The 14,132-nt window shown below is 36.8% G+C and overlaps 1 protein-coding gene across 4 annotated transcripts in view; it reads right to left on the reverse strand.

Annotated features, from left to right (window-relative positions):
• Nucleotides 1-14,132, reverse strand: part of SPOP (speckle type BTB/POZ protein) — a 76,538-nt gene that overhangs the window by 28,669 nt on the left and 33,737 nt on the right. For 2 of the 4 annotated variants that reach the window (XM_065909478.1, XM_065909480.1), the window contains exon 2: nucleotides 7,656-7,701. The exons of 1 other annotated variant lie outside the window; for it this stretch is intronic. The gene's annotated coding sequence lies outside the window, so the exon portion shown is untranslated. Of the gene's footprint in view, nucleotides 1-7,488; nucleotides 7,523-7,655; nucleotides 7,702-14,132 lie in introns of all 4 variants that reach the window. One more of the 4 variants, XM_065909481.1, reaches the window with a different exon arrangement.

The raw sequence follows: 14,132 nt of genomic DNA on the forward strand, positions 1-14,132 counted from the left end.
TCCTAGAGCGAATCTTCCCAGCTCAGGGATCAAGCCCAAGTCTCTTGCATTGCAGGTGGATTCTCTACCATCTGAGCCACCAGGGAAGCCCTCAATGTAGCCTAACAAAACACTAAATGCACTTTTTATTTTTATTTATTTTAAATGCACTTTAAAAAAAAAAATTTAGAGACACTTCTTAGGGGCAATCAAGAGAGATTTCAATTAGCAAAGGAAGATGGGTTTCTCATGTTTCACGTCAGGTACACGCTTCCTAAAATTTACAAGTTAAAGATGACTGCTTCTTTAACAAAACTGAGATATAACTGACATGTAACACTGTATTTTTTTTCTCCTTTTTTTTTTTTCATTTATTTTTATTAGTTGGAGGCTAATTTCTTTACAATATTGTAGTGGTTTTTTTTTTTTTTAATTCTATAACACAGGGATTTAGAATTGAGTGACTCTAAAGAGCAAAAAGAAAAAAATCAACAGCCTAACAGAAAAATAGGCAAAGAACAGCCAATGGTTTACAGACAAGTAAATATCAATGGCTCTTAAATATGTGAAAACAATTTCAACTCTCATTTATAATGGATAAATGCAGAGTAAACCACACGTTAATTCACCCAGTGACTCTGCAAAGATTAAAATGTTTGATAACACCTGCCTAGGGTAAGGAGAGCATTTCTGATTGGAGTATAGACTGTTATAAACTCCACGAAGGGAAATATATATCAAAATGAATTAGAAATACAAATACCCTTTGATCGAACAGTTCCACATATAGAAATTTATCCTGATATATTTAATATGACAAATATAAAAGGTTTTTCAATGTGGCACTATTTGCAATCACAACAACTTAAAAAAAGGAAATAACCTGAAAGTCCATCAGCAGGGGATTGGTTAAATAAATTATGGTATAGACAATGTAATAATAATATTTATTTTAAAAAGGAATGGGGAAGCTCCTTCTATCTAAACACACAAAAATATTTAGTGTGTGTGTATAAAATATCTCTGTAAAGCTATACAAGACTCTAGGGACACTGGCTACTTCCAAGGAAGGAAACTGGCACTTGCATGGGAAGGAGAATTTCCATTATGTTCCCTTTTGTACTTACTGAATTTCGAGCCATGTGACTATATTACCTTTTCAAATAGTGAATAAAAAAATTTTTAAGAGAATTAGCAGACTTTACAATTAATTCCTCTAAGGTATAAGAGGGCTTAGAAATCAGACCCTTGCGACAAACAAGACGAATTATTCAGTGGCTTCCACTGTTATCCAAATAAAATCTGCCTTTTGTCATGACGGCCAAAGCTTCAGTATATCTCTTGACCTCACCTAACACTTATTCTTCTCAGTCATCAGGCTTTAGTTACTCAGGCCTTTAGTTCTATCTGGTGAACACATCAGGCTCTTTCCTCAGCCTGGAAAGCTCTTTTTTCCCTCATATTTTTTCACAGCTGGCTTCTTCTTATCATTTAGGTGTCCTGTCAAATGTAGTATCCACAGACAGGTCATCCCTGACCACAGAAGCAGTCCTTACTTATAGCCTCTTTCATCACATTACCCTGTTTACATTTCTTTTTTATTTTTTTAACTTTAAAGTTTTTATTTTGTATTGGGGATACTGTCAATTAACAACATTGTGGCAGTACCATACATATACATGCATCCATTCACCCTCCAAATCCCCTTCCATCCAGGCTGGCACATAACATTGAGCAGAGTTGCATGTGTTATACAATAGCTTTTGTTAGTTATCCATTTTAAGTACAGCAGTGTGTAGATGACCCTCCCAAAGTCCCTAACTATCCCTTCCCCTGGCAACCATGAGTTCAATCAGACAGAGGAGAAATATCCTATGACACCCCTTACATGTGGAATCTAAAAAGAAATGATACAAATGAACTTACTTTACAAACAAGGAAGACTCACAAATTCAGTAAACAAACTTACATTTTTTTAGTACCACTATCTGAAATCGCCTTGTTTTTATCTTTTCACTTGTCTACTGTCTCTCCCACTAAGAAGTTAAAGCACAATGAGAGAACAGCATTCCCCTATGCCTAAAATGGTATCATAATAGGTATTCAATAAATATTTGTTCAATGAAATAGCTACTAACTAGACTACTGTCTTTTGGGATCATATTTTTCTTTAATGAGCTCAAATTAATAGGAGTTGCTGAATAAATAACAGCTACAGGAATCCAAGCATACTTTTAAAACAAAATATTTTAGGGACTTCCCTGGTGGTCCAGTGGTTAAGAATCTGCCTTCCAAAGCAGGGGATGAGGGTTCCCTCCCTGATGGGGAACTAAGATTCCATATGTCACAGTGCAACTAAGCCTGGGCATATACTCTGAGAAAACCATAATTTAAAATGACACATGTAAAAAATATACATATGCACATGTACTCCACCAAATGGCCCATGTACCCCAATGTTCACTGCAGCACTATTTATAACAGCCAGGACACGGTGACTCAGATGGTCAAGAATCCGCCTGCAATGTGGGAGACCCAGGTTCAATCTCTGGGTCGGGAAGATCCCCTAGAGAAGGAACAGCAACCTACTCCATACCCCTGCCTGGAGAATCCCATGGACAGAGGAGACTGATGGACTACAGCCCATGGGGTCGCAAAGAGTCAGCCGCGACTAACATTTTCACTTTCAGGATATGGAAACAACCTAGATGTCCATCTACAACAGAACGGATGAAGAAGATGAGGCACATATATGCAATGGAATACTACTCAGTCATAAAAAGGAACACAACTGGGTGGCTGGAAGAAATGTGGATGGACCCAGAGTCTGTCATATAAGGTGAAATAAATCAGAAAAAGAAAAACATCATGTATTAATGCATGTATGTGGAATCCAGAAACATGGTACTGATGAACCTATTTCCAGGGCAGGACCAGAGGCACAGACATAGAGACTGGACACGTGGACACACGGAGGTAAGAGGAGGATGAGACGCATTGGGGGATGAAGACTGACACATACACGCTGCCACGTGTAGAACAGCTGTGGGAGCTGCGGCCCAGCACAGGCAGTCAGCTCAGTGCTCAGCGATGGCCTAGGAGTAAGCGGAGGGGGGCGGGAGGGAGGTCCAGGAGGGAAGGGATACATGGATACACACAGCTGACTCATTTCATTGTGCTACAGACACTAACACAGCAGTGTAAAGCAATCACATTACAAAAAACAAAACAAAACTAATGGTTCATCCTCAGTGTTAAAGAACTGATTTAATACATTCCAAAACTACATTCTTCTTTGATTAAAAAAAAAAATCCAAGAAAAGTTGAGAAAAAAGAGAAATGTGCAGGGCTAAATGGGAAGTTCCTGAACCCACAACAGTTAAGATAAACAAATCTTCCAGTATAAGTTAATCCTGAAAGTATCATTATAGCAGCTGTCAGAAACTCATGCTAGACCTCTCAGATATTCCAAGTTAAATTCTATACAATAAAATTCCCATATATGGATAAAAATGAGGTAGATTATTAGCATTTACTTAGAATTGATCTATAATTTTCATGTCTGACATAGCATTTGATTCCCTTAAAACTGACATGTAGAGAAATGATAATTAACATTAAATATATGCATGTGCAAATATGTGTATAGAAACAAACATACAGAGAGAGACACAGAGATAGACACATCCACCTTTAAAACATGTCCAGACATATTACTAAGTTTTTTCTATACCAGACTATGATGCAGAACCTATTTTCTACCATAGTCAAATATTTATCTAACCAAGAGGTCAACTGTTTGTATATTTGTTGCATATAAGGAAAACTCAGAAACAAGTATAGTATTACATATGCATGTCAATACCATTAAGGTTTTCCCAGTTTACAGATCTCTTAGGCAAGCATGGACTCTGAAATGACTGTGAGGGTTAGGTATGCTTTTGAACATAAAAAGGCTATTTTTCCCTTCTGGTCAATGTGTTATGAGATAAAACTTTTACAGAAATAGCCTGGCTAGTAAGGCTCATCCAAAGTCAAAATGAAGATGAACAAGAAGATACATGAAAGAATTTCAAGTCATTGAAAGCAAAGGAATAAACAATAGACTGCTCCCACTGACTCCCAACCTCAGCATGTGCTGGCTGTTTACAGTCTTACTGCACTTCTCTATAGGTTATAAATAACTACAAAGTGTCCTTGTCCCCAAGGAGACCTCGGCAGCCAGCTCAAAGGTTAAAATACAGAATAATTCTCAATCTGGATGCAACTTTTCCAGTTAGAAAAAAAAATCAAAGAGCAGAAAAACTGATTGCCAATTTAAGTTAAGGGCTAGGGAATCATTCCCTCTACCCAAAAACTATTCATTATGTAAGAGAAGTTGATATAGACATATTAGTATAATCCCCTACCTGAAAAATATGTCCAGGGGGAGCATGTGCGTGGTGCATGCTAAGTTGCTTCAGTCATATCGGACTCTTCAACCCTATGGACCCATCAGGTTCCTCTGTCCACAGGATTCTCCAGGTAAGAATACTGGAGTGGGCTGCCATGCCCTCCTCCAGGAGATCTTCCCCACCCAGGGATCGAACCCACATCTCTAATGTCTCCTGAATTGGTAAGTGAGTTCTTTACCACTAGTGTCACCTGGGAAGCCTCCCAGGGAGGGCATGCTCTGCTCCAAATGCAGAGGTCTGCCCTGGAAAGAGGTAGGTGACACTCAACAGTCTTGCAGGACTTCATCTCCTTAGAACTTAAAAAGAGTTCTCGGGTTTTCGTTTTGCTTTTTAATTCAGGCACAAATAACTACATCTACATAACAACGTAAAAGAAAAAAAAAAAATTCCTGTCTCCACTTGAATGGAGGATCCTGCAGAATAAACCAGGAGTGCAACAAGCACAGGTTTCACAAAGTCTGGGTTCTTTCATCAGGTGATGTGCTGGTGTTGTTAATTACTAAACCCCTGCTAGGATAAAATACAAAACAAACAAACAAAAAAGCCGACTTCCTCCAACTGCTTTAAAAGAAAAAGGCAGATAGTGTTCATCAGATTAAGCTTCTCCACACATCACTTTCAAAATCCATTATTTGGGAGATGGCTAAAATAGAAAGATATGAATTCAAATCAGCAAACAAATCTGAACTATAAAGGGGCTATATTTCACTTCAAAGCGGATCTCGGCTCCAAAGGAAAACACCTTTAGAAATGAAGTTAGATAGGCAGAACCAAACAATCAGCAACTTTTCTCTTTTCACAAATAATAATAATAATAATGTGTTGATTCCACTGAATGGCTTGGGCAAAAATCTCTAGGGCCACAAAGAGTAAACTTAGGAAAAATGAAGATTTTAACACAACCCACATGTTATCAAAGACTTCTAGGTTGAGAAAATTTATTCTAAAACAAGAGCTGGAACAGAATTTTAAAAAAGAAGAAGGAAGAGGAAGAAGAGGTACAAAACCTTATGGTTAAGAGACTATTATATAATTATATGCCCAAAGCTTTTTTGAGATTTGAGAAGTTACAGTTTTTCACCTTCTCCCCTCAACTACAACTATGAAGACTCTTATAAAATCAAACAGCAAATAGATGAGTGGCTTGGCCTTAATACAATTTAAGCATGTCCTATCTGTAATGAATTCAAAAACTAAAGAGTCATTTTATGAAACAAATAGGCAGAGGTTGCATAACCTCACAGGGTCCTCTGGCTTTTATAGAAGCCAAATTCAACAAGCAGTTCTCTTTGCCCACCAATGTTTTAGTCAAAACATTTAAAAATATTTCTTGGTAACACAATCTGGCTAGAGAAGGGGCCAAAGAATGCACACCAAAGAAGAAATTCTAAACTGCCCTTAGGGTATACAATTTGGGATAACTTCATTAATTCAGAAGCTGAAAAGACCCACCTGCTCCAGAGGATTTGGTCTACTACAAGGACAACCAATTCTCTTCAGCATTTACTACTACATACTATCTAGCACTGCAGACGGTGACCGCAGTCATGAAATTAAAGGATACTTGCTCTTTGGGAGGACAGCTATGACAAACCTACACAGTGTATTAAAAAACAGAGACATCACTTTGCCAACAAACATCCACATAGCAAAGCTATTTAGTCATGTACAGATGTGAGAGTTGGACCATAAAGAAGGCTGAACACCAAAGAATTGATGCTTCGGAACTGTGCTGCCAGAGAAGACTCTTGAGAGTCCCTTGATGTCCCCCCAAGGACATCAAACCAGCCAATCCTAAAGGAAATCAACTCTCAATATTCATTGGAAGGACTGATGCTGACACTAATACTTTGGCCACCTGATGCAACGAGCCAACTTCTTGGAAAAGATTCTGATGTTGAGAAAGATTTAAGGAAAAAGGAGAAGGGATGGCAGAGAACATGATGGTTAAATAGCCATCACCAACTCAATGGACATGAATCTGAACAAACTCCACGAGACAACAAAGGACAAGCAAGCCTGGTGTACTACATACAGTCCATGAGTTTGCAGAGTTGGACACAACTTAGCAACTGAACAACTACTATCTAGTAGTATAGAATTCAGTATTCTCTGGAAACTTTTTATGAGAGACATGTAGACCTCTCTGTAACTACAAAAGAGATACTGAGGTATAAGTATGCTTCAATTTTCTTCAAGTGTGGTATTAAGTAGAGAAATCTGATGGATCCATGTTCCCTACCTAAAACCACCTGCAAAAAATAAATTCTCCTTTCCAAAGTTCTTAAAAATAAGCCAATTTCTGTGGTAATGGTAAGGTTTTAACTAAACTAAATAGGACAAAGGATGAGCAGGAAGTTCTCGGTTTTAAGTGTTCATTCCAAAATTCATGACGCAAGGAAAAAGTAAAACCACACAGGCAGACAAAACAGGTCAAAGTTAAAATGTCTGTCTTAACACAATTTCCTGGCTCCTGATGATTTGGCAGAATCAAAAAGATTAAAATGCAATAACACCTATTTTATCCAATAAAACTGTATAAAAACATACATAAGCATCTGAGGTAAGAATCTCGTGCCACAAGCAAAACTTTCAAGATGGTCGCTAGAATGGTAGAAATATCTAAGTTACACATAGAGAGATGAGTTCTAAAGTACATAGACAAAGACAATTTGCTCAAAATCAAACTTCTTATATATAGAGTAAAACGAAGCCTTTAAGGTATGTTTTGCTTTAAGGTATCTCCCTTTTATAAGCTATAATTCAAATTTCTCTGAAGATCTTTTCTAGGGAGAAAAATAATCTTACTCTAAAAATGTCCAGATCATGTATTATCAACCATTAATTAAAATTTTAAATCCAAACATCTTTTCTCATCTCCATAATTAGTGTAAAACCTTATCCTATATATAGCAGTTACCAGAGAAGACCTGAATAAATAACTCTGGTTTACTCCAGGAAAGAATATTTAGAATAAAACCTCTTTTGAAACCAGTTATGAAAAATGTTTAACACTTACTCTAATGCTCATTAAAAAAAAAACTTACATGCTCACCTTGTATGACTTCCACCTTTACATACTATTTGCACTGAAATGAGATAGTAGATTGCACTCAAGATGTGTATCTTTTACAGTCATGATAAATACTTCTATGCATTTCATTCCACTTTTGTCCCCATGATCTTAAACTATGTTTAAAATAAAACTATGTAAAAACTCACCAAGTCAGTAGGAAGACTCTAATTTGTCTTGTCTAACAGGAAATCTCTGTGGGAAATAGAGATGATGAATCAGACCTATGATTCTGAATCTCATACAAGTCTTTACTTACTTAGGCTATTCGGAAAAGAGAAAATTTTACAAAAACAAGTGATACATTAGCTAGGATTTACTAGTCAAAGATTATCATTCTTGTATCTCATCACTAGTTCTGAGTGCTCTAGCTTCTAGTCATCTCTCAAAAAGATTATACTTAGAAATTAAAGTCAGAAAAATTCAAGTTAATTCTTCTAATGAACTGGCCTATGAATACAGCAATAATGAAATAAGTGGCTTGCCCCACGTCAACATTTATAAGAGGAGAGCAATTATTTTTGCCAACAACTTCACAAACTGCTGAAAGAATTACTATCAAGTTTTTATGTAAAATACCCTTTATAAAAAGTGCTCTGTGGATCAATTACACTGAAGCAAGATGCATTTAAACAAAGCTATGGGAAAAAAAAGAATAAAAACAATAAAACAAAAAAAATAAAAATAACCAAAGCTATGCATCCTATGGTTTTAGTAAACAGCTGCCACACTGAGGTTGCTATTGAAGACCGGTGAGATATCTTAGCTAACCACCACCACCACCACCCTAAATAATCTACCATATCCTACAAAGTCACTCAAAAACAGGGATAAAAATGGTTCCTAGGCTTCTGGGAACATAAGCAAGGCAGAAAATTCTGGTGCTATCTTCCTTTTTATGAGAAAAGGAAATATTGCATACATTGTGGGTGATTCCTAAAAAACAGAATCTTTTCCTGAAAATGTAAATGTTATCTTTAACTGCTACCCTGGTACAAACAAGCTCCTCTTATTTTGGTTAACCAAGTCTAGTTACTATCAGCAGTTGATTTGAGCCCTCACCAAAAACCATACTAAACTACTGAATCTAAAAGAGGACAAGTCATGACTAGAAGATTTAAAATAGCAAGAGTCAGGTCAAATTCATCTAGCAGATATTTACTGAACACCAACTGTGTTTAAGGTTTTGGTTTCTCATTAATTAGAATGCACACTTTTAGGCCTAGTGGACAGGCAAAATTTAAGAGTCTGACAATAGTGATAAGGACTAGAAGGAACAGGAACACTTTCATCCTGTTCTGTGTGTAAAAAGACAAATTAGTACAACCATTTTAGAAATCAAGTTTATTCTTGCGCCACCTGGGAAGCCCCTAACTAAAGATCCAACAATTCCACCCCCAAATACGGCCCAGAGAAGGTCCTGCACATGTCCATCAGCACATATAAATGAGAACACTCACAGCAGCAATGCTACTAACAATTAAAAATATCAACAGAACAGTGCACAAACTGATATGTTCATGACAGCAATATATATGGCAATTAAATTATAGTTCTACATAACAACATAGACGAACTTTACAAACATACAGTTAGGTTCTGAAAGAAGACATAAAAGAACACATGTGGTATTATTCCATTTAATTATATAAAGTTCAAAAACAGACAAAACTAAGTTATATTGGTCTGCAATGAATTGTACTTGGTGAAATCACAAAGAAGAATCTACTACTACAAATATCAGATCAGTGATACCTCTGAGCAGTGGTAGGGGCTAGGATCTAGATGGGGCTATGATCTACAACACAACAAGCTTCTTCTGGGTGCCAGCAAAGGTATTTATAGGTATAAACGGTGGTTATACAAGGCATTAAAATAAAATAAGAGTACATATGGTATGCATATATCTTCTCCAAAGTCTAAGGGTGAATACACGGTCTTCCACAGAATACATCCTTGACTTTTTTTGCAAGACAACTCAGGATAAGAACTCGGTAATAAAGCAGGGCCACCCAGGAATGAATATCTATAGACAGGCTTTCCTATTATACTTCCTTTCTCTGAATTTAAATGTAATACTTAAGATTTGTATTTCTGGGAGATTTTCAGCACTGGCACAAATGTTTAAATTTTTGTATGACTGCTCACCAGAAGTCATTAGCTAATACCTGAATTATAAGAAACAAACAAAAACTTTTGAACCTAAGTATTTTTTGCCATTACCTTTTTAGTTTAATCATGGATGAAACTTCCAATGATTTCCATCTCACTCTGAGTAAAAGCCAAAGTCGTTACAATAACTGCAAAGGCCCTGCACAATCTGGACCTCATTACCTCTCTTGCCTCATCTCCAATTATGTCCTCTGGAGCTCTCTGTGTTCCAGCCACATTGCTCTTCTCTGCTGCTGTTTCTCAGACAGAATACGCCCGTTCCTGCCTTCGGGCTTTGTACTTGCCCTTTATCCTACCTGGATAACTCTTTCCCCAGATATTCTCTTGGCACACAACCTCACCATTGTGGGGCTTTCCCTAATAATCACCAGCTCTGTGAGGCCTTCCCTGACACCTTTAAACATGTCATCCCCTGCCCCCACAGCCACAGTCTTATTTTTCCTTCATTTTTTTCTATAGCACAGAAAGTCATCTACTATACTTTACCTGAGATGTAAGAACGCAGGTATCTGTTTTGTTGCTATACCCAGACAGTGTCTGGCACATGGAAAATCAGAAATACTTATTTAATAAATGATGGAATTAATCTGCTCTTCTTTTAGATTTCTATCCTTGAAAGATTAGACAGTAACATTACACATTTGAAAAAAAGGTGGTTTCCCCTCTCTATAAATCAAATTTATTAACAAAGTTTTACTAACAAGATTCAGATTTCTGCTCTTATCACTACTGACTCACAGATAAATAAAAAGTCAATATGAACGAAATTGTATCTTCCCCTAAAACAAATGTTCATGGCAAGTTTTAATGATGACAATGCTGGCAAAGCCCAGAGAGATAAGAGCTCCCCTGTACTGCTGGTGCAGAAAGAAGTCGCCGTAACCACTAAGGGAACTGCTCAACCAGATGTGGCATGAAGACTGAGGGATTGCTTCCTTTAGTTATACTTTCTACTATTTTAAAGTTGTTGCTGTTTTTTTTTTTTAGTGAGCATATTTTCATAAAATCAAGAAAAAAGGTGTTTTAAATAAGAATTATGCAAACAAAATATAATTCAAGAAGAAGATTCTTTATATTTTGATGCCTACAGAAACAGTAAAGTCTTCTATTACGGATCCAGATGAACTATCCCAAGTTGGTAACTACAGTTAAAAGAAAAAATTATTTTTGACTGCCTACTGGGTGATCATACAGATATTTCTGAACATACAGATAGAGCTTATACTTTCAGTGGAACACTTCACCTACAATAAAGTCAGAATAAGCCTAGATCCAAAGGTTACTTTCCGACCACAACAACTTGTGACTTGAACTATTTCTTAAGGACATAAACAAATCTGGAAGAAAATACACAGGAACCTGATATTCTAGTTATATTTATTACTAACATTTCCATTTTAAGGTCTTATCAACTGCTTTTAAACATACTTAAAGACATATATTGTGTCTTAAAGACATACATTATGTCTTAAAAGACATAAAGTTGATATATTCAAGAAAGGAAGTCCTACTCAAACACTTCAGCAGGTGGTAGGGGTCGGGGGTGTATTAGTAGAGAAGAGAACCGGTTTTCCTTTATAACACTTTAGCATTCCAAGTGCTCAAAGCTCTGAACAGGAATCCACCTTTTAAAGGGGGGGGGGGGGGTGGGGAACATGCAACATAAAAATTAAAAATACACCCAACCTCACAATAATGACTAAAGTATAGTGGATTAAGGAGAAGGAAATGGCAACCCACTCCAGTATTCTTGCCTGGGAAATTCCACGGACAGAGGAGTCTAGCGGGCTACAGGCCATGTGGACACGACTGAGCATGCACCCCATAGTGGATTAAAGATTCCAGAAAAAGATACAAGTGAAACACTGGTCACTGAATCATATGATCCCTAAACAAAATCTACCTGTAATAGTTCTAAGGTAAAGGCTTACACTTTTAAAATGTTTACTTTGGCTAAGAATGCTACAAGAAACTCTTTTAGTATCAGCTACATTTGGATCATGCTGAATTTATAAGACAATACAAGAATTGCACGAACTGGATTGGAGATCACTAACTACTACATTTAATGGGTGAGACGTATTCTACTAGTCCTACATGTAATGGGTGAGACATATTCTAGGAGTTAAAAAGTAATAAAACATATAATGGAGAAAGGGAAAAGGTAAGTAGTCACTGATGTATATGAAAATCAGCTACTGGATATGAAACAATAAAAATACAAAACATTAAATGCAAAGGTTGCCATATTTATCAGAGTCCAGAGAGAATCCATAGGAAAAGAACATTTCAGAGCCTCTGGTCTTAGTAAAAGAAAACTGGCAAAATGGGAGAATTAAAATAAGACATTTTGGACAAAAATCAAACCAAAAAAGCAGTAACAAGGAAGGAGGAGGAAAAAACCATGTTCAATGAAGTTTTGTCTGTAATGGCAAAAAGAAAAATGGAAACGATTTAAATATCCATCATGGAGGTTTGGGGATTTGGTAAACTGAAATATTCATACGGAAGGGTAAAAAGCTAAAACGAGGGACCTAGATCTATGTGGATCCACGTAGATCTTGAAAAAACAGAATAAATGAAAAAAGTGGCTGTGACAGAATTTATTCATTCACACACACACCCTTTATTGGATGGTCACGAAATTCATGGGCAGAGATTAGAGACTGTCTCTTGGGAGTGAGGTGGAGAAAAGAAACTGAGAAAGTCAACCAGGAGGACTTCAACTGAAGGTGTCACAATCTCTCTACTTCTTGTTAGGCTTTAAAAAAAATTTTTTTTCAAAAACAATGAATTCAGAGGGAACAGTAGGTTAAAAAAGCTTTTTTTATTCTTTAATCAACATAAAAAAAAAATCAACATCAGAACAATATATTAAATACACAATAACACAGTCTGAACCAAACCAAAAAAGCCAATGAATTCAATCCAGATCTTCTCAATAATAAAAAACTTAGCTCTTGCTTAAATACTGCCCCCAGTTAATGGGAACAGAGCACCAGGGTTACTTATGCAGAGGGAGTAAAGGCACTGACTTCATACTTCAGTAAGAATAACACGCACAGTAACCCAGCACATGCTCAGTCAGTTCTCACGTTTCCACAGAGCACTTTCTCCTTCCTCTTCATCACCTACCTCTAACCTCCTGAAAACCTGTCCTCCATCTTTCCCTTTCACTCACTCTTCTCTAAGACCAACCCATTCTTCAATCACCTCAAAGAATAGTACCTGAACTCAAAGACTGATTTTTAAAAAGAAAACTTGAGCCTTTTGGAAAATGATTTAAATGCTTTTTCTTGAGCACTCCTTCAAATCTGTTTTTCCTCCCTCTTGCTTTACATTTTCCATTCCCCAACCTGTTTTTCCCCCCCAAGCTTTTGTCTTGCTGACCAACAGCTGCTTTCAACTGCCAGCAAGCTTCTGGCATGTTTACACTTCTCCTTTCTTAAGAAAAAGATACTCCAAGTAAACCAAACAAAAGCCCACTCCATAGCCCAAAGAGCAAATAAAGGGGGAAAATTTTAAGTAAAAAATGCTAACCACATTTTGCTGCCTTTCATTTTCATTATGGCAAGGAATAAAATTCTAACTACCAAATAAGAGAGCAAAACCAAACTTACATTAAATCATCCTCATCACATTAATCTGAGGTTCTCTGTTTCACAAGTCATTCTGGTTAAGAATTACAAAACCACATAGAATAGGTCTATAAATTGAGTACTACTACAGTTTAATGGAAATCATAACCTCAAGATTCACAGTGGAGATACAGCCTGAACACTCCCATCCCTACCTTCCCTGTCTTTTTTTCGGGGGAGGGGTATGCTAATTCTCTGCATCGCTGTATTGTTCAAATTTGAGTATTTGTGCTACCAAAGCAAGCACTTCTCCGTCATCTTTAAAAGGACTTCTGAGGTCCTTTTGTGTTCAGGGCTTTAAGCTATGTAACCATTCCCTTACAAGCAGCAGTCAGAGCTTCACTGTCTTCAAAGTACTTTCACATTCATGACTTTATTTGGGATTTTTTTAACAGAACTGTGAGGCGTGCAAGGCAAGTATTTTACAAATAAGGCAACAAACAAACAAACAAAGACAATACAAATAAGGAAACAGAAGTTAAGAGGTTACAATCTATCATGGTTACATGACTATTAATAAAGTGGACTGAGTTCAGAACTCCAAGTCTTTCAGCTTCTAATCCAATACTTTAATTCCTGTGACCAGATGATTCTTAGATCAGGAATTATTCAACATGGAAGAACTGGATAAACACCCGATAGAAGATACCTAACTGTGTATCATAACTTTCAATTCTGATTTCATTTTCAAGCGGTAACTCTATTGAAAATTATGCTCTTTTGTTCTAACAAATTCTGAGCACAATTATTAATGACACCTGGGCAAACCGTTGATAGGCGCAGGCCTACTTTCAAGACTAGAACCTGGGGAAAAAA

This window comes from Muntiacus reevesi, chromosome 18, assembly GCF_963930625.1.
Source record: "Muntiacus reevesi chromosome 18, mMunRee1.1, whole genome shotgun sequence".
NCBI classification, from domain to species: domain Eukaryota; kingdom Metazoa; phylum Chordata; class Mammalia; order Artiodactyla; family Cervidae; genus Muntiacus; species Muntiacus reevesi.